Here is a 21,027-nt window from a genome sequence, read left to right on the forward strand (position 1 = left end):
TGGGGGAGGGAATGATATCTCGTGAACCCCTCGACGCATTTCGACCAAACTTTTGTCAGTGATACAGTATGAAGGAGCGATGAAATGAGTAGGCCAACAAGATGAAGGAGTCAAAGGTCAAGACCATATGGGTGTGGGCGCGATATCTCCTGAACTCCTCAACAGATTTCGACCAAACTTTTGTCATTGATATGGTATGAAGGGATAATGAACTGATTATGTCAGCAAGGTCAAGGGGTCAAATGTTAAGGTTATATATGGTCGACTTAATATATTTTTAGTTCTATTTCAACCCACAATGACCCATGTCATAAGGGTTGTATGGTGGATCCATGAACAAGGTCTGACGGAGGCATACCGAGCGATGTTTTGGATCAGGAGCTTGGGGTCCGTGTTCTCGGCGTTTCATTAACACATGGTGTTAAGGTTTACATGTTAAGTAAAGTAATTATAATTTCTTTAGTCTTACAATAGCTGGTATAATACCATTCTCCACTTAGTTAATGTTAATGTTTATTTTCTTCATAAAGTAACTGCATTTTCACTCCTGTGTAGTATCACTGTACACTGATTATGATGTTAATGTTTAACTGCTTAATAAAGTCATTTCAGTTTCAGTCATTTGATATAATCCATTTTAATATCATTGTATAATGAATTAGTCTGAATGTATTGCCATTCTATATTCAGTGTCAGATTAACGTTGATACGGATCGATGTTCTGATAACTCAGGTGGTACTTAGAAGGAAAAGGGTTAAGAACCCCTGCTTCTGAATACAACTCCTATGTCGAACAGGGTCTATTTATCTATAGCCAGACACAATCCCGTTATGGTTGGCAAAAATAAAATCGCCTTAATGTAACGATGTCCTCTGTAGTTAGGCTACCCTCTCAACGACCCACCCCCTCCCCCTTCATATATCTATCCCTCCTTCAAAGCACGGTCTTCTCCTCCCCCCATCAACCTCATTCACATACAGCATTCTTTGTCAGCCTCTCCCCCATCCTCTCCACGTCGCCAAACCATTTTATAGTAAACGTTTTCAATTAAGTCCACATCATTACAACGCTTCGTCATTTCCTCATCTGTCTGTCTGTCTCTCCATGTAACTCTGCATGTTCCTCTAACACAACTCATTTCTAGTGACCTCACTCCTGACTTGCGTCCGTCCAGCATGGTCCAAGCTTCATTTCCCTTCGTTTGAGTAGGAATCGGACTAAAATACAATCGTGGAGCGACCTGTTTATTTCAACATTCAGCACTCACTCACCTCTTCCTTATCAAACTTTTCAGTGATCCAGCAGCTTTTCCTCCCGTTTTATCTGTCTATCTATCTGTATCTATATCTATCAATCTATCTATCTGTCTGTCTGTATTGTGTGTGTGTGTGTGTGTGTGTGTGTGTGTGTGTGTGTGTGTGTGTGTGTGCAGGGATGGATCCAGGGGGGGGGATGGGGGATGCATCCCCCCCACCGGCCATGGATCATTGAATAAAGAGGCAATTTCAACACTGAAATATCAGCATGTCGCGTCAAGTCTTTGGTTGAATCAGCGAATCAGACCCCCCCACTGAAAATTCCTGGATCCACCCCTGTGTGTGTGTGTGTGTGTGTGTGTGTGTGTGTGTGTGTGTGTGTGTGTGTGTGTGTGTGTGTGTGTGTAACAAATTAATATCAGAAGATCGGTACAGATTTATGCTTATTCTACGAAGCACAAAATTGAAATAGGCACGGAAGGAAAATTAGTTAACGTTATTCACTGGAAATTGCTTGACTACACAGTGCCATATAAGGTCGAGTCCACACATGTACTGGAGCATATGTCGACAACACTGCTGGCAGCATGTTTGGATACATGTATGAAGCAGAGTTTGGACAGATGTATGCAAACATGTTACAGTGCAGCTTCAAACCTGCTGGCAGAAGAGGTGATGGGATAAGTGTGTCCATACGAGGCAGCTAAGACTTCATGATGCTACCAACATGATCTGGACGCTGCTGTTGCCAACATGTTTGGATCTTGTTCGTTACTGTGTTGCTTACATGTTGCCAACACGTGTTCTAGCACACGTGTGGACGCGTTCTAAGACTAACAGAAGATGGATTTCTATAATATGGATTATATATATATATATATATATATATATATATATATATATATATATATATATATATATATATATATATATAGATACATATATATATATATATATATATATATATATATATATATATATATATATATATATTTATATATTTATATATATATATATATATATATATATATAGATATATATAGATATATATATAGATAGATAGATACATATATATATATATATATATATATATATATATATATATATATATATATATATATATATATATATATATATATATATATATATATATATATATATATATATATATATATATATCAGAGTATCCTTGTACAGGTATGGGCCTTCAATCTTAGGAAGCGAGATTACATTTCCAACACACTTAAAAACTGCTAATCAGTGAAATCAGCATCTCCTTATGTCTTGACACAGTTACGAGGTGCTACACTACAAACACCAAAGATACAAATCTCCTTGACATTTGTTTTCCAAAACAAATAAAAAGTAACTCTCCCTTAAGTTGGCTTCCCCGGTGCTGACCATGGTAGCTCAATCAGATAACATATCACACACAGTTTCTTTATTTCATATTCTTCCCTGAACACCGTGGCACGTTAAGCGGCAGCTATTTAGTCATCGCTGTCACCATTATCCCGAAACTGTTTAAGATTAGACTATTCTTCCTCGAGCTATACTCTTAGTATACCGTACTTTAAAATTCTCTGGAACTTAGCTCATGAAACTGCAGAGGTATTATTTGTAGCTTTCTGAGTCACTGCCAACTTTACAGCACCGTACAGAAGTAACTTATGATTAAACAGCATGTGCTACGAAAAATTAGTTAATAATGTTGGTGTGAACAGTCAAAAATTAATTGTAAGAAACATTGGTGTCTTAGGCGCCTCAGGTTCATCCAGGCATTTTCAAGTTCAAGACGTGGTACATTTTTGCCAGGTTAATATAAATGGGCTCTTCCTCGCATATTGACTCAGTCTGACGTTAGGGTGTCAGTCTTAACAAAACAATTAGTTTAGTGCTCGTCCTGCTTCTGTGTGTGAATTTCTCTCCAAGTCAGTTGCTGCAAAATATAAGCAAACGTTCAAGCTTATTGTACTTTTGTATCAGTTTGTAGATGGGAACAAAGTGTTTCCCTAGTGGGATGGCAGCCACCTTGCTGAGGTATGTTCGTTTGAGGAAAATGCTAGGTATTATGCATCCTATATAGTAGCTGGTGATTATTTGTTTTGAGCTCTTCATTGCACATCCAACTAGCACTGAGGTGTTCCGTTCTCCTGTACCCTGATTAGGTATCAGAAGAAAATCCTGCCTAAGATTCTTATGTCAAAACTTTAAAGAGTATACGGAAGGCAGTATTTACTAGGTAATACCGCCACAGATGTGAGCACTACCTTGATGAATAGGTCAAGCAAGTGAAAATGCCCTTACGGATTTAAGAGGCTTCATAAAGGCTAAATATGATGCTAGGTGGAATTGCTTCGTCAGGTTTTATTTTGATACTTTTATCCTAGTCTGGAAAGAGGTATGCAGTATCTCTGAGTAGTTTACACCGACTACGTTCAGCCTCGATACTTAATGTGGGAGAAATTTTGACCGCATACGATATTGCATTTCCAGTCACCTTTATTTCTGCTTTTGCAGAATTCACGGAGTTCAACGACTTGTTTCCCGAGTTTTGCATGGCATAGCCAAGCAGAATAAGTTGGTGTTTTGAACTTCAGTTCAAGGGAGGAGCAGCGCTACAGAGCTCTCTCTCTCTCTCTCTCTCTCTCTCTCTCTCTCTCTCTCTCTCTCTCTCTCTCTCTCTCTCACACACACGCTTCCGTAGCTTGATAATATGCTCTGTTTCATGCTGTGACACCTTGATGACATGTCTGCGTTATTTATCATCTTTTAGGGAAACAAATCGTTACCCGGCATAACTCTTAGTCGGCAAAACCATCACGTAAACAGTTGACCTTCTTCACATTTTCCCCTGCGACGTCATCAACAAGGTAATCCCTTTACATTCATTTCAGCCAATTCAGGTTAATTCTGGTACCTTACAGGAGCCTCAGATACTGTTTCATCCGTATGTAATCAGATTAACCTACTTTAGATCCAATATGGCCAGTTCAGGTCCATTAACATCTTTGCTGATATTATAACACCATTTCATTCTCATTCACACCAACGTAGAAATTTAGATCTACTTGCGTCATTTAAGGTCCAGTTGTCATATCAGGTTCGTTTGCTTCCATTCGAGACATCCGTTAAACGTAAACCCTTCTCATCTACTACTGCCTAATCATTTCGATTTTCGCACGTTTGGTTGCTTTGTTGCCTGTTTCTTCTAGTAAGGCCTAGTCAGGTGAGTTTAGACCCATTCAGGATATTTCATATCCAGTTAGATCAGTTAAGGTTCCTTTGGGTTCATTCGGGTTCTTACTTACAAGCCGACGCCCTCTGATGATTTCTGGTCATAAATCATTATATCCCTAAACCTCTAAGTAATACTCTTTGCCATAGTGTTGTCGTACTACCTGATACAAATTACAGAGGCCTGTGATTCTTTGCGCCCAAATATAGGAACTACTGCGCTCTGCTTCTCTATGGGTTGGATTCTATGTGGCTTTCTACAGGCTTTGTAACACTTCTTCTTTGTCCATTAATTGTGCAAATTACACCTTCATATCTCCTCCCATGTTAGCGATACAACCACGTGGTAATTGGAACGATATCAATAATGCTCAAAGAATGTCGTGAAATGCTCGTATGCTAACATATACAGTAGCTATGGAAGAAGGGTTACGAAGTCTTCCATTGCAAGTAAACTATGGCTCTATTGCCACCACATTGGTAATGTATGGCAATTCTATGTTCTGAAACTGAAGAATCTTGTACAGTACGGTGTTGTCCTAGAGAGGTGGTTCTCAACCTGGGGGGTGCACCTCACTAGGAGCTCGTGAAGTTTCCAATGGGGGTGTGAAGACTCAGAGAAAAAATTGTGAATGGCTTGAACAAGTGTGTGTGTGTGTGTGTGTGTGTGTGTGTGTGTGTGTGTGTGTGTGTGTGTGTGTGTGTGTGTGTGTGTGTGTGTGTGTGTGTGTGTGTGTGTCACGATAAATTATTGATTTATAGTCAGCATACATATTCTGTCTGTTTCAGCTTTCCAAGCACGCTTTTCTTTGTACCCCTGTAAGAAGCTGATTTCTTTCCTTCATGTCTGTAGCCTAGTCGCCTTCTTGTTTCCTTTCTCTCTAGTCGTTGTGAGAGAAAATTTAAGACACCAGTAAGTCTTATATTGCAAGACAGAACAAATTCAAGGTCCTTTCATTTCGAGATGCCTGGACACACTGCGTCTGAAAGACTGGAGATTATATGAAGTTGGAATTACAGACAGGGGAAGACAGTTCCAGAAATGACCTGTTGCATAAATGAAGGACTGGGAACAACAGAAAACTCTTGCATCAGAGAGTTGGACAGAAAAAAGATGAGAGTTTGTGGCTAGACGGGTGCTACGCGCCCGTCACAGAGGTGGAGGGATGTAAGCAGAGAAGCAGTATCCATTAAAGCAGTGATAGAAAAGACATAAAGATGCAACAGTCCTGTGAAGAGACAGAGGTTGAAGGAAGCCAGAGAGGAGGACGAAGAGTCTTTAACTCCACTCTATCGAGAAGAGCTGCATGCCAGGAAACTCCCCACACAGGATCGAATAAAACCCGTGTATAAAGTCAACAACTGTACGGGGATAAAGAAGTTACGGAGTCGGCTTAGCACACCTAATCCCTTGGAAGCAGATTTTACAAGAGATGTAATATGATCTTTCCAAGATAAGTCCCGAGAGAATAAACCCCAAGTAAGTTTAAGGATGATGCGGGATTAAGCTGGATATTATTAAACGTTAGTAGGTGTTCCTATGGAAGATTTTGTTGGGTTGATAGGTGTACGAACTGCATTAAAAACAACAAGATTATATTTACCCGTCAGAGATTCGAGCCAAGTCAGACATTAGGTGTGCCATAGTCTCATCCCTTGTTTGTTGAAGTAAATGCTGAGATGGACGTTGCGAGAACCGCATGGAAAGGTGAAGGGTGGAATCGTCAACGTATGGGTGGGTAGGGTTAGATGTACAGCTGAGAGGGTCATTGATGAATAAAAGAAAAAGAGTTGGTGATAGGACAGAGCCCTGAGGAGTACCAGTGTTGATAGATTTAGGAGAAGAACGATGACTGTCTACAACAGCAGCTACAGAACGACCAGAAAGGAAGCTATAGATGAAGGCACAGATCGAAGGATAGAAACCCTAAGGGGGCAGTTCTGAAATTAAAGATTTATGCCAGACTCCATCGAAAGCCTTTGAGATGTCAAGTGCAATGACAAAGCTTTCACCAAAGTCCCGAAAGGAGAATGACCAGGAGTCTGACAGGTAGGTGAGAAGATTGCCAGTGGAGCGTCCCTGACGTAACCCGTACTGACGATCAGAAAGAAGGTTATGATAGAAAGGATGTTTTAAAATTTTTCTGTTAAGATTAGACTGGAAAACTTTTGAGACACAGGATGTTAAAGCAACTGGACGATAGTTAGAGGGTTGGGAATGGTCACCCTTCTTAGGGACTGGCTGAATGAGAGCAAACTTCCAGCAAGAAGGAAAGGTACAAGTTGATAAACAAAGGCGAAAGAGTTTACCTAGGCAGGGTGTGAGCACAGAAGCACAGTTCTTGAGGACAACAGGAGGGACCCCATCAGGCCCATATGCCTTGTTGGTATTGAGGCCAGTGATGGCAGAAAATACATCAGTTGAAGAAATTTTAATGTCAACCATGAGGAAGTCAGAGGGGGGGAAGTGATCAAGGAAAGCACCGGGATCGTCTATGGCAGAATTATAGGAGAAAATCTGAGTGAAGAGATCTGCTTTATCAGTAGAAAAAATAGCTACAGAGCCACCAGAGTAGAGAAGAGGAGGGAAGTATGATGAGGTAAAGTCGTCAGAAAGGTTTTGGCAAAGTGCCAAAAGTAGCGGGAAGAATTCGAGCTGGAGAGTTGAGAGCATTTAGTATAGATGAAATTATTTTTAGCAGAGCGAAGAACAGACTTAGCACATTCCGGGCAGAAACATAAGAAAGATGTGATTCAGGGGTTAGTTGGCTCTAGTACCTTTTATAGGCCCTCTCCTTGTAGTGGACAGCATTAGAACAAGTCTGATCAAACCAAGGCTTTCTTGCATTAGTCAAAAGGATATAAGAAAGGAATGCATGTTCCCATGACTAAGAGAATAACCTCCATAATGTGCACGGCACACTCAGGTGGCTCCCACCCATGGAAGCAATATATGATTGATTAGGCGAGTGTGGATGACAGAATGAGAATGTATGTAATGGAGGCAAGGCCATAAAGAGTTTGGGGAAGTGGACTTTCTTACCACCACTTGGCGGTGGTGAAAGTCAAGGTTCAAGTGCAATGGAGGAACAGAAGGATGGAAGGGCAGGAGGAAGTATTCCATACAAGGAGGGCAGAAAGGTTGCAAGTAGATGGAAAAAAAGGCAGAATATGGGACAGTGATTGGGTAAACATGATTTGGAGCAGATGGGGGAGGTCAAAGGTGTGCACAAGATTTTCACAGAAGAAATCTGTGCAGCATGTGTGGTGGTGTGTGAGATGAAAAGAATACAAAAAGGGCTACAAGGAACAACACAGTGGAATGAAGAGGTGAGGCAAGCTCTGGCGCAAAAGAAGAAAATATACAGTGAGTGGGTGGGAAGCAGAGGCATGGAAGTTGAGAAAGAGTATATGTAGAGAGAAAGACGGGATTGAAAAGATTGGTAAGATAGATTAAGAGGATGGATGAGGAATTTGGAAAGAATTTGAGTGTAAAGTTGAGTGAATATAAGAAAATTTTTTGGAAAGAGGTAAAGTGAGTTAGACAAGGTGATAAAAAGTTAGTAGGGAAGTGAAAGATAAATCTGGTAGACTGATAATGGAGAAGGGAGAAAAGGCGAGCAGATGGAGAGAAAACTTTAAGGAACCGTTAATCATAGGAAATGAAAGTAATGCAGCTATAAGTGGCTGGGGAATGGCTGGGAGAAGGAGGGTGGTGACAAGGGAGAAAGAGATCAGTAGGATGGAAGTAATGGAAACAAAGAAGAAAGTCAACATGGGGAAAGACTCAGGAACTGATGAAATGTGTGGTGAAATGAAGCACAGGGGAGAGATAGTAGTAGAATGGATATGGAAGGAGTGTAGATTGGCCTAGGAGGAAAGTAGAGATCCGAAGGATTGGAGGTCAGGCATAATTGTTCCCTTGTACAAAGGAAAAGGGGAAAAAAACGTGTGTGATAATCACAGGGTCATTTGTCTTCTTAGAGTAAGAGGCAAAGTATTTGGCAGGATACTTGTTGAAAGAGTCAGAGAGCTAACAGAGGAATTACTTGGAGAAAAACAGAGAGGTTTTAGGAAGGGAAGAGGCTGTGTATATCAGATATTTTATCCTTAGGTCGTTGGTGGAAAAGATTCTACAGATGGGAAAGAAGTTATATGCAGCCTTCATGGATTTCGAGAAAGCCTATAACATTATAACAGAGTGGACAGACAAGGAATAAGAAAATACTAAGTATATATGGATTAAGTGGGAAGTTGCTGAATGCCGTGAATAGCATGTATGATGGTGCTAAGGCTGCAGAGCATGTGGATAGTGAACTGAATGGATTTTCTATCTGAATGTTGGACTGAAACAGGGATGTGTCATGCCCCATGTTTGTTCATTCTGTATATGGAAAGGGTTATAAAAAAATACAAGGTGAAGCAGTGGATGTTAGAGCGAACCTAATGAGAGAGTGCAGCGTTAGGAAACTTCCTGTATTGTTGTTTGTAGGTTATATTGTATTGTTAAATGAAGCCGAAGGGGAACTGTAAGGCTTGGTGATTGAGTTTGGGAGAGTGTGTAAGAAACGGAATCTATAGGTAAATGTGGGGAGGAGTAAAGTTATGGTCTTCAAGAGAAATGAAGTCACTGACTGTACAGTGAGGTCTGATGGTGAGGAAATGGAAAATGTGAGTGCATTTTAGCACTTGGGTTGTGTGATGAGTAAAGACGGAAGTTTTAAGGATGAAGTGCTTGAAGATGTACAGCAAGGAAGGATGGTGGCTGTTTTTTTTTTTTTTTTTTTTTTAAGCAGTGATGAGAAACTGGGATGTGAGCATGGAAGTAAAAAAGTCGCTGCATGATAATACTGTGACACCAACTCTAACGCGTGGAAGTGAAGCTTGGACCTTGTTGGAGGGACCCAAGTCAAGAGAGAGAGCAGTGGAAATGAATTTGTGAGGAGCATGTGGAGTTACATGGAAATACAGACTGACAAATGAGGAAATGAAGAAGGGTTGTGGTGAGGCTATGGATGTGATAGAAAGAGTAAGGAGAAATACACTGGTGATTTAGCCATGTGGAGAGGATGGAGAGTGAGAGAATAACGAGGAGAGGGTATGTGAGTGAGGAGGCCGGCGGGAGAGGGAGGGGGAGGCCGAGGATGAGATGGAGGGAGGGAGGGAGAGGAGGATGCGAGCTGGGGGGAGGGCAGTGAAGTGGCGGATGACAGGGCGACATTGAGGCTATTTGTTTGTAGCCACCCCTTACGGCATTAAGGCATCTGGGAATAGACAATTAAAATATAGCCCTGTTTGAAGATAAGTAGTAAGTTCATAAATTATATGACAGCTTCGAGGACACAGTAAAGTACAATACATGCCTTTGTTTTTGCACGGTTTTTACCCTACTCTAGCTTGCTATATAGTATGGAATATTTTTTTAAAATTCATATATTATTTGTTATGCATGTATCTTGTGAGAAATAAAGAAATAAATAAACTAGAGGCCCTCCTAAGGGAGTAATCACACCAGTCTCGGCTCGGAATATGACCTTGACCTACTTTGACCAATTTCGAACTCGCAGGAGATTATCATCCCTACTACACACCAGTATTATTTTGCGATATCTTGATCGGTTACGAAGTTATCGGTGTAACAGACTCACAGACCTTGACATACTTTCACGAATTTCCAACTTGTTGGAGATTTTCATCCCTACTGCACACTTGTAAAATTTTTTGATGACATCTTGAGCAGTTGTGAAATTATCGGGTAACAGACACACAGACAGACTGCCAAACTGAAAACAATACTCGTATGAGATTTTCATCCCAACTACGCACCTGTAAATTTTTGCGATGATATCTTGAGCGGTTGCAAAGTTATCGTGGTAACAGACACACAGACCTTGACCTACTCTCACCAATTTTGAACTCGTGATTGATATTTTTGCCTACTAAACACCTGTAAAATTTTGTGGTGATATCTTCAGCGGTTGCGAAGTTATCTTGCTAACAGCAACACACATACAGACAGCCAAATTGAAAACAATACCAGCTTTGCTATCACGCTGGTATATAGTTTATATTTTATTTTTACATTAAAAGAGAAGTATAATATGGCCTAGGGGGGTTAAAATAGCCTAGGCTGAAATATACCCCAAGGTATATTCTGACCTCGGCCATTTTATATTCGGGATATGTGTAATCCGGCCTAGGCCATTTTATATCCGGGGTGTTATCTGGTCTAGGGTGGGTTAAAATAGCCTAAGCTGATAATACCCAGGGGTATATTCTAGCCTAGGCTATTTAATACGCGAGGTATAAACTGGCCCCGGCTACTTTACACCCAGGTATATTCTGGCGAGGGTTAAGCTGGACTGCTGCACCTGGCCCCTACATTCTTGATGAGGTAATGAAGGATTTGATAGACAGACAAATAAAAAGACAGACAGTCAGACCGACAGAGGCGGCACACACACACACACACACACACACACACACACACACACACACACACACACACACAATAAGTAGGCCTATTCTAATTTTTTGATTAAATATATGGTTTTGTGTACTGCGAAACGATACATAATATCATTTTAATTGTTTGCCTAAGGGAAACATTTTAATCACTACAATACTCGGCTTTATTTTGGTTTAGGTAAGTGGTTTAATAATGATACATATGAAATCTTTTATTAATAATGGAAGCCCTATATTTTATTTTTTTCTTTATTATGCTGTACCCGCGTTAGTATTTAAATATTATTGTATCCATTTTAATACCCCAATTTTTAAAAGGCTTTTAATACGTTGTACACTACAATAAAACAATAATGTAATGAAAAATAATATGGCATGGATCTTTCCAAGGCCCGTAGTCTCATCGGCTTTGGAGGCTATGTCCTACCTATTTGTGCTTCACATGAGCTTTGAACTGTGCGATAGCCTTATGGTTATGTAAATAGTTTTGCACTGATATCCTTCAAGAAAAGAAGTATATACCAGATATAGAAATGCAATGGTAAGCAGGAGGAAGTAGGAGGCTCCATAACCCATGAGAACAATGGCCCAAGCCTCTTTGGCTTTCCTTGTCACAGTTCCCTGCCATCATAAGCTAATTATCATCATGCACCCGTCATTTTTGGATTCGTTCACTGTCATTTATTGTAATTTTGGATTAATATTGTATTGTACAGTCGTGGTTATAAAATTAATAACCTCCTATCCTCTGGTACCCCGTGCCTCAGGCTGCCTCCCTTACGAGCGGCAAATCACACGGGAGTAGAGGGGCTGAGAGGTAGGGGCCAGGGAGAAAAGGGAAGGTGGGTGGGGGGACGAGTGATGGTGCCGGGTGGAGTGAGGGCGGGGAGGGAGAATGATATGCCAAATGGTGGTCACATTATTTGTCTATTTTCTTTCATTCAGGGCATGATATACAGGTAGATTTATGCTGCATTACACCTTGTACAGCGGTATCAGATAACAAGCTTCAAACAGGTGGTGATATCAAGGGCTGGCTCGTGAGAGAAACATACTGACTGTGTAACAAATTGCCAACGCTTGGGAGCCAAAGAACGAGAGGACACGGGCCAGCCTCCGGCACACCAAAGACGAATCCAGTAAACCATCAACATTGTTTCCTCGGTGCTGCGAAGACTGCAAGAGGTTATTGAGGCAGGAGGCCACTGGACTACTTACTAAGGCTTTCCTGGTTGCTTTGGCTTGAAAAATTTCGATAAATATTGACACAGATATATAATGGGATTTGGGGTAGGATTTTGTTTCATTTTCCTTTTAACAGATAGTGTAAGATATCGTTATTATATCCACCCATGTGCCCAGACATAAAATTTATTTACCTTTTATAATATACTCAATTATTTTAAATAGCCTTTTCATACAGAGATGCCATAAAATAGTGGATCTGATGGTGACTGTTTAGAGGGAAGTATACAGTATACTATATAGCGAGAGGATGATCATATTTACCGTGGACACAGCCATGTCAAGGGTTGCATATGATATTTAGTTCCAAAATTTAATTACATGATCTGGTCAAGGACGTTTCTTATATAAACATTTCGGAAGTCAAAATACACGGATAAACACAAATATCTGGCTCCGCACTAATGTCATATCTGTCACGTCAGTATATTTCTCTCACGAGCCAGCCCTTGATATCATCACCTATCTAAAGCTTGTTTTCTAACGCCGCAATACAAGGTGTAATGCAGCATTACCTATCGAATATTAACTCCTTTATATCATGCCATGAATGAAAGGAAATAGACAAATTATGTGACCACCATTTCGCATTCATTCTCCCACCTCTACCTCCCCTCCCTCACTCCACCCTCGCAACATCACTCGTCCCCCCACCCACCTTCCCTTCTCTCTCTGGCCCCTCCCTCTCAGCCCCTCTTACTCCACCGTGACTTGCCGCGCATAATGGAGCCAGCCTAAGGCACGGGGTACCGGAGGATAGGTGATTATTTATGTCCACGACTGTACATCATTTCACGCAGATAATGGAATAAAAAAAAAAATAATCTAAGGAAATCAGAAAACGGTGAAACAAAATTAAGATTCTGTAATTTTGAAATGCCTGGAAACACGGACGTTGACTGACAAGGTACTGTAGATAGAAGGAAAGACAGACAGATGACTAGTCCATAGCTGAAGTTTTTACATCATAATACCATCTAATTACCGTACTCCATTAAAAAAAAAATGGAAAAATAATGAGAGTACCTGAACAGACAGGAACCACGTGTGTGCCTAAATCGAGTGGGCAGGTAGGTACGGTTACTAGAAAACAAACATTTTGTTGTAAAATTATTGTTAAGATGTACGAATGGAAGTGCAAAATAAAGAGATGAAATAAACACCGAAATAGGAGAACGCTTGGGATGGGGCGACATTCAGAGTTCTATATCGATTACTACATTGCACGAGCTACATACCTTTCTTTGCACAGTGTGGGATGCTGTAATGAGTACAGAACTCTGAATCTCTTCCTATTCTAAATCCCATCCTGTTCGTGTTTTCAAAATCTCTTGTTTCTGCTATTTTTCCATTCGTACGTCTTAATCGTTACTGTATAAAATTCTTATTACCAAGTTTATGATCTTTTTTGGAAGGTATCTACCACATATACAACATCTAATCTACAAAACGACTTTAACTGTATCATAACGGCCACAGCAACATTTGTTACAGTACACGTTAAATGCTTGCGTGCAATGGGCCAACACAAATCCGTGAAGTTTTACATACCCTGAGGAAAGGTCTAAGTGTTAGAGAATGTTTTTTGTCCGTAACTTCCGTACTGTTGCTCAAGTCCCGCTCCACGTGTGAAAAGAAATATCCCCGGTTGATAAGAAGTGTTTTGATGCACAACAAACTTCCCTATACCTTTTCGGATTGGAGTTATAAACGATGAAGAAAGATGATGTAAATCTGTTTCCGGCTACCTGATTTGGGAAATGCTACAAAGGTTAGCTAGTTGCTTTGTAGTTAAATAGCAAGTACTTTTAGTCTGCATGCTTAAAACTGGGCTTCGCAAGCGCTTTGCTGTGTTGTGTGTCCCTATACCTTATGTACTGGACGTCATTTTGACCTGCGCCATCCCTACATGGTAATCGCTACCGACAATACAGATATAGACTCTACATTATAATACCAAATTTTAAGACAGTGATGAAGCACTGAAGCAAGGAAGGAAAAAAACGAATGGGATCAAAATGGTGACATGAGATGTTAAAATGAAAATCCTTTGACTCCATCCACTTCATACTCATAAATGACGTGGCACTCTGCCTTACTCATGGGAGCTATATTCCCCACTGGAGCAGTAAACTCGTTTACCCCGATGCTGGAGGCGACACATTTTCTACGTGAGCGCATCAGTACAATTTTTGCATGGTACGTACAGTACATGTTTTGAGACAGCCTGTTCCTGTCGTACAACTTTTACCTAATTTCTCACTTTTAGAGGCAAAATGGTCTTGATGCTTGCTGTGGCAAAATTTTTAACCATAGTCACACTCGAGACAATCTGCTCCTTGTAGTAGCTGTGATACAACTTTTTGCTATTTACAGATCATAATGCTATCTGTTTTTATTATCAACCTCACTGATACTTTATTTTTTCTTCACTTCTCACTTTTTATTCAGTTAGAATAGCAATAAAACTAACCCCCAAAGTATGTGCCGCTTACTGGCGTGAGCAGTAAAGAAGTCAACGGGGGGAAAAAATATTCTGTGTAGGGAGGAGTGACTTCTAAATGAGATATTTCATGGTGGAAGTCATTAGCTTTTGGCCATTTATGTGCATTACGGGTAATGTATGGGTTGGTAATATACCTTACAAAAAGTAAATATTACAGTTAATAAAAGCACAGGAGCGGGCTAGCACAACCAGAATCTTAGAAGCTAATTTTCTTCATTTAGTTTTCCTGGTTACAATCTCCTCACAAACTTCAATAACGAGGGTGGCACACGTTGTTATATCAAATTATAACATGAAGTTGATACCATTTTGAACTCACTTCAGCTAACTTTCACTACTCACTATACAAACTAAATTACCTAAATATTACCAAGTATACCTGTATAGTCTATCGTTCCCCCAAAGCTTCTTCAGAACCCAGCATATTTGATTCTATATCCGAACAGTCGACCAACCTTAACTTCACCCTAACCACAGAAATTACTATTTTGGGTGATTGTAACGTCCATAATGTAGCGCGGTTATTGCATTCTGCCAGAACTGACGATACTCGTCTAGAATAAGAGCTGTTTACAGAATCGTTTAATCTCACACAACTGGTAAAACAACTAACCAGAATACCAAATAATTCTGACCATGGCGCCTGCCTCTTGGACCTATTCCTGACGAATAACCCAGATCAGTACAGGATAGAAGTACTCTCACCACTTGGATCCTCCGACCACAATCTCATCAAAGCCTCATTAGTCAGTTTCCCCATACCTCCCCATTCTAAACCAGTCAGGGTGACCAGGTGGCACTTAGATAGGGCAGACTATGATGGGTTTACAAATCATCATGGCGATATTTTCCATGGCAGTCTTTCTTTTCCATTGACATCAGTTCTACCTAGTCGCACATTAATGACTTAATACAAGCTCGCATGGAACTGTTCATACCCAGTCAATAATTCACAAGAAGATCGGACTCCCCAAATTGTTTGAGAGCAATTGTGACAGAGGTACGAGTCAAAAGTCCTTAGCATATAACCTCTACTTATGTAAAAGGCATTTGAATCTCAATCAATTTAAAATTCCAGGAAACCATGCAAGACCAGTAATAAATCTTGCTATATCAAATTTTCTTGACAACAAAGCATCCAAACTATCAAATAATCCTAATGACAATGGAATATTCTGCTCAACTTTCAAATATTTCTATAACAGCTTTAACAAGTCATTCCCCATTTCCCCACTAAAATCTTAAGATGGAAACACTATAAATGACCCACGTGGAAAAGTGAACATCCTTCCTAGTAGGTTTGTCACAAATTCTACTTTAGAGGAAATTAGTCAGAACGTCCCTGTACTAGAACTCGACTCTACCGAAACTGCACCACTTAAGATACATACTAGATATGTAAAATCCATCCTAGACAATCTATCAACCAACAATAGTCCAGGTCCAGATGGAATTCCCCAGACCGTTTTGAGAAAGTGTTCCCAGGAAGTTGCTCCTGTTCTAGCTAATTTTTTCAGACTATGCATCCGTACTTTCTCTTTTCCTAAATCTTGGAAAGGAGCCAATATCCACCCAATCCCGAAGAAAGGATATTCCTCTGACCCCTGCGATTAGACCAATAGCTATCATATCTTCTCTTGGTAAAGTATTGAAACTGTAATAAGCATATTGTTAAATATCTTGAATCCAACAATTTAATTAGTGGCAGACAGTATGGCTCTCGCCACGAAAGATCCACTGTTGATGTACTCGATCTCTTTACTCATACCATCCATCAGTCAGCTGACCATCATGGGGAAAACCATGCAGTAGCTCTTGATATTTCTAAAGCTTTCGACAGAGTGTGGCACCGTTCCCTGCTATCGAAACCCCCTTGCTATGGCCTATTATCTTTTGTTTCGCTGATTTCCTCATAACTCGACGACAGAAAGATGAGAGTAAAAGTAGATGATGTATATTCCAATTTCCATTCGATTAATGCGGGTGTGAAACAAGGATCCGTCCTGCCCCAAGCCCTATTCCTAATTCACATTAATGATCTATTCACTATCACCCATAATCTCATTCGCTCATATTTAGATGACTCAACACTTCAAAGGTCCTTTACACTTAAACATCCATTCAAAAATTTAGTATCTCTAACCTGCAACTCAGTTCACCGGGCTCCTTAATTCAACACTTATCTAAGATCACTGAATGGGGACAAAGTGACATTGTCTCATTTAATGCTAGGAAAACCTAACATATACAGTTTACTAATAGACAGATAATCTCTGATTCCTATATTATTTACGATGATACTAATATTGCTATCTCTAAAAGTACTGATATTTTCGGTGTTTAACTTAACAATACCCTCAGCTGGACCTCTCATGCTAGACCACTTGGTGAAATTGCGTCAAAGAAACTTGGATTATTGTATGGAATCCGCAACTACTTCATCGACAAGCAGTTGGCATTAATTTACAAGTCATGTGCACTCTCAGCTGAGATATTGCTCACCCTTGCGGAGTGATTGTGGAGAGGATGCGTTAAAACAACTGGACAAAATTCAAAACAAAGTTGCAGGAATTTAACCCTATGTTTACAAGTTTTTTTTTTTTTTTTTTTTTTATGTGTCCGACTCTGGGCATAGGCTTCACAGCCTGCTATCAAGGCTCAGTAGTCCTCCTACTTACCATACACTTCTACATGTCACAACTTCGGCGCTAACAACCACAGTCCATACTGAATATATGCTTGGGCTGTCTCATACAGGACTGGTGTATTGGTATTAGCGGGGGTATTTTTACGACATGTCGGCAGGTCTTATGGTAGATCAGTAAGGTCTGATTTAACGAAATTCAAATCCTTAAACTGTTCCCTGCCCCTGCAAGTATTTGAACCTGGGTCCGGTAGGATTGCAGGGCACTACTCTACCGATTGAGCCACCGCAAGTGAACTGCCTCCCCTACAGTAAGAAGGAATGTTGCCTCCCTTGCATTATTCTGTAGATACATTTATGGTAAATGCTCTGACGAAGTTGCATTCATTATGTCACCTCTCCATGCCTTCTCCTGTGCAACACTGGCATCTGGTAGTGCTCATGATTGAACTGTCACATTATCATATTGCAGAACTTCTGAGTATCAAAATTCTTTTATTCCCAGACCCACATCTCTTCGGAGCTTTGCTTCCCCACAATACTTTCCATCCAGACTTCAACCTACAGCAGGTCAAGTCCAACTGTTACAGAATTTTTATAAATGGAGGACACCTGTAATCTGGTGTATGGATTTAATTTGTTTTTCTTTCCTATGTTCATGATCCGTAAGAAATGGGGGGGTGGGAGAATTTCACCTAGAAAGATAATGGCAACAACGGAAGAGGATACTGAGAATAGATGTATAAACGGAAAGTGTGTTATTGAAAGTATGGGATACTCGTGTGGAGAACTGTTCCAAGTAAAAAAGAAAATGAAATAATGGAGCAGCTGATGAATTATATTTCTCTTGGTTTATGTATCATTATCCACGTATTTCAAAGACTATGACCATTCCTTAAATTTTCACAGGCTATGATCAAACACTACTGCATTCATCATCACTACATCATTGGACGAGAAATCGGAGCCACTTCAGGTTTGGATAAGTTGAACCTCTCATGACAGGAACAAATATCGTATTTTCAAGCAGCTATGGACACGATTTTATTGTGCTTTGTGAATCATGACCAGGTGTGTGCATTAACTTTGTCGGGACAATTCAAGTATTCTGCTCCAGCTACACTGGTTTTCTATTCTAGTTAAGGCCCAATAATTTTATTCAGCTTAGAATGAGTCATAGGACTGAGTGTGTTAAGCCAACATTGACCATCTCATATCACGTGAAGTTTAGTATTCTAATACAACTTAAGCCAGGAACAGTTTTTAACCTGTGAGTGAATCATAAGAGCCTTATAATGTTAACAAGAATTTTCTTTTACCTTGCTTCTCTCTCTCTCTCTCTCTCTCTCTCTCTAATATCATATATATATATATATATATATATATATATATATATATATATATATATAAAGACTATATCTATCTCTCTATATATATATATATATTTATATATATATATATATATATATATATATATATATACATATATATATATATATATATATATATATATATATATATATATATATATATATATATATATATATATATATATATATATATATATATATAATTCCTCTATCTATCTGTCTATCTATCTATATCTATTTATCTATCTATCTAATATCTATCTATCTATCTACCTATCTATCTGTCTTTATATGTATATATATAAATCCTTTATCTGTCTATCTATCTACCTATCTATCTATCTATCTATCTATCCTCCGAAGTCATTAGAGGTCACCGGTAATACACGCTCAAACGACTGGACCCAGCTGGCCAAATTTTGGCAAGGAGACTCACTTGATCTCCAGTTTGGACACAGGCTATGTAAGGCTGACCTCCGAGGTCATTTGAGGTCACGGGTAATATTAGACAAGTGCGCACAAATACTTTGCGTTAGTCTGCGAAAGCTGAAGTAGAAAGTTCCTGGACCCCTTATAATCCCTCTCCAAAAACATAAGAGGTACATGGTCTTTCTGGAGGAGAAAGACTGAACTAGAACAAATAGGATTAGTGTTCGCGTTTTTGGCACGGAAATGCCTGGTACCCCTGCTAGTATACGGTATATAAATAGTATGCACTGTACATACTGTATCTATCCATCTATCTATCTATCTATCTATCTACATATATATATATATATATATATATATATATATATATATATATATATATATATATATATATATATTATATTGGCGCGCGAGCGTGGATGTGTGTGTGTGGGGGGAGGGGGTGTAAATATTCTGAGCAAGCAACCTTCATCATGACTTTTCCACCTTTCATGCACACCAGCGGATAATTCGTGTCCAGTTTGCCTCTGTTTTCAGCCTGTAAGACATCAGCCAATCCAGTCAAGCTGATAATATCTACAATTGACTGCATCTGTCGCTAGATATTTCTTCCACTCAGTACCACTCACATTCAACACACACACACACACACACACACACACACACACACACACACACACACACACACACACTTTCCTTCCCTGTGGGTCTTACAAAAGTGTTGTGAAGAAACTGTCTCGTTAACTCTCATGCCTGGAGTTAAGGCAGTTTAGCCACGATATAATACTCTATCAGGAACGTGGCTGTGAGAGAAAGAGAGAGAGAGAGAGAGAGAGAGAGAGAGAGTGCGTTACATGGACAAGAAGTACCTCGAAAGGTCATAGTTGCCATGCACATTGCTGCTTTGCTAGATCGGGCACAGTAAAGGAAATGTGGTGTACTTCACGACGTCCGCTGTAACTGTGACTTCGGAACGGTGATTAAATCAGAATAGAGGAGGAAGCGGCTGCAGGGAATGATAGGAAGGAACTACTGCATAAGTAGAACAAGCACGAGGAACTGTTGATAATAAGATAAAAGATATTCGATGCATCATATTATTCCCACTATTTTCTTTGCATTCATGTGATAGGATATTGCTACAGAAAATTAAAAAAAAAATCACAAATAAGGAATTTTGATGTAATATTCCAAAGAACAGACCACAGAACCATTACGCCAAATTCAAGCCACTGACAAGCCTATATCATCAGTGCAATAATATCCTCAATAAGCTGCTCCCTCAGTATCAGTAGAGAACGTCCATGTTATCACCTGCCGAGTTAAAGCAATGCTACAGCTATCAGGGTTTTTGGATTGTTTCTTATCCTAAAAGTCTCTTTTGGTTTCAGCATTATCAATCAATCATTTGTTTCATAATTAACATTATATAAGATCATTACCTAACAACATTTTACATTAACCCTTTTTCATAATATACATTACATACGATCATATATATTACCTAACACCATTTTACATTTACCCCTAAAGCACGGGTGATGGCACATGTCATCGAAAATCAGGTGTTCGGGATTTCCGACGGATGGACATAGCCGTTTTGTTTATCCCGCCACGGTTTGAAGTAACCTCCATTTTCCTTTGTTACCACTGCGTCACTCAAGCACAGGGTAGGTGGGCAGAAGAAGGCACTGGCAGTCAACCTCGTACCACGGAAGAGCTTGGAAGGATGAGTTCTGATTTCACAATGTCCACTTCGTTTTTGAGAGTCATGGCAGTGCCACCTGACACATTAATCCATGCCAAGCAACCCACTCATGCAAGGAAGGGACTGAGTCAAAGTGCGACCGGAAGGGAACTAGAGGTCACAG

Source organism: Coenobita brevimanus, chromosome 65 (genome assembly GCF_032717465.1).
Source record: "Coenobita brevimanus isolate Jiangsu-jjx chromosome 65, ASM3271746v2, whole genome shotgun sequence".
Taxonomy (NCBI): Eukaryota; Metazoa; Arthropoda; class Malacostraca; order Decapoda; family Coenobitidae; genus Coenobita; species Coenobita brevimanus.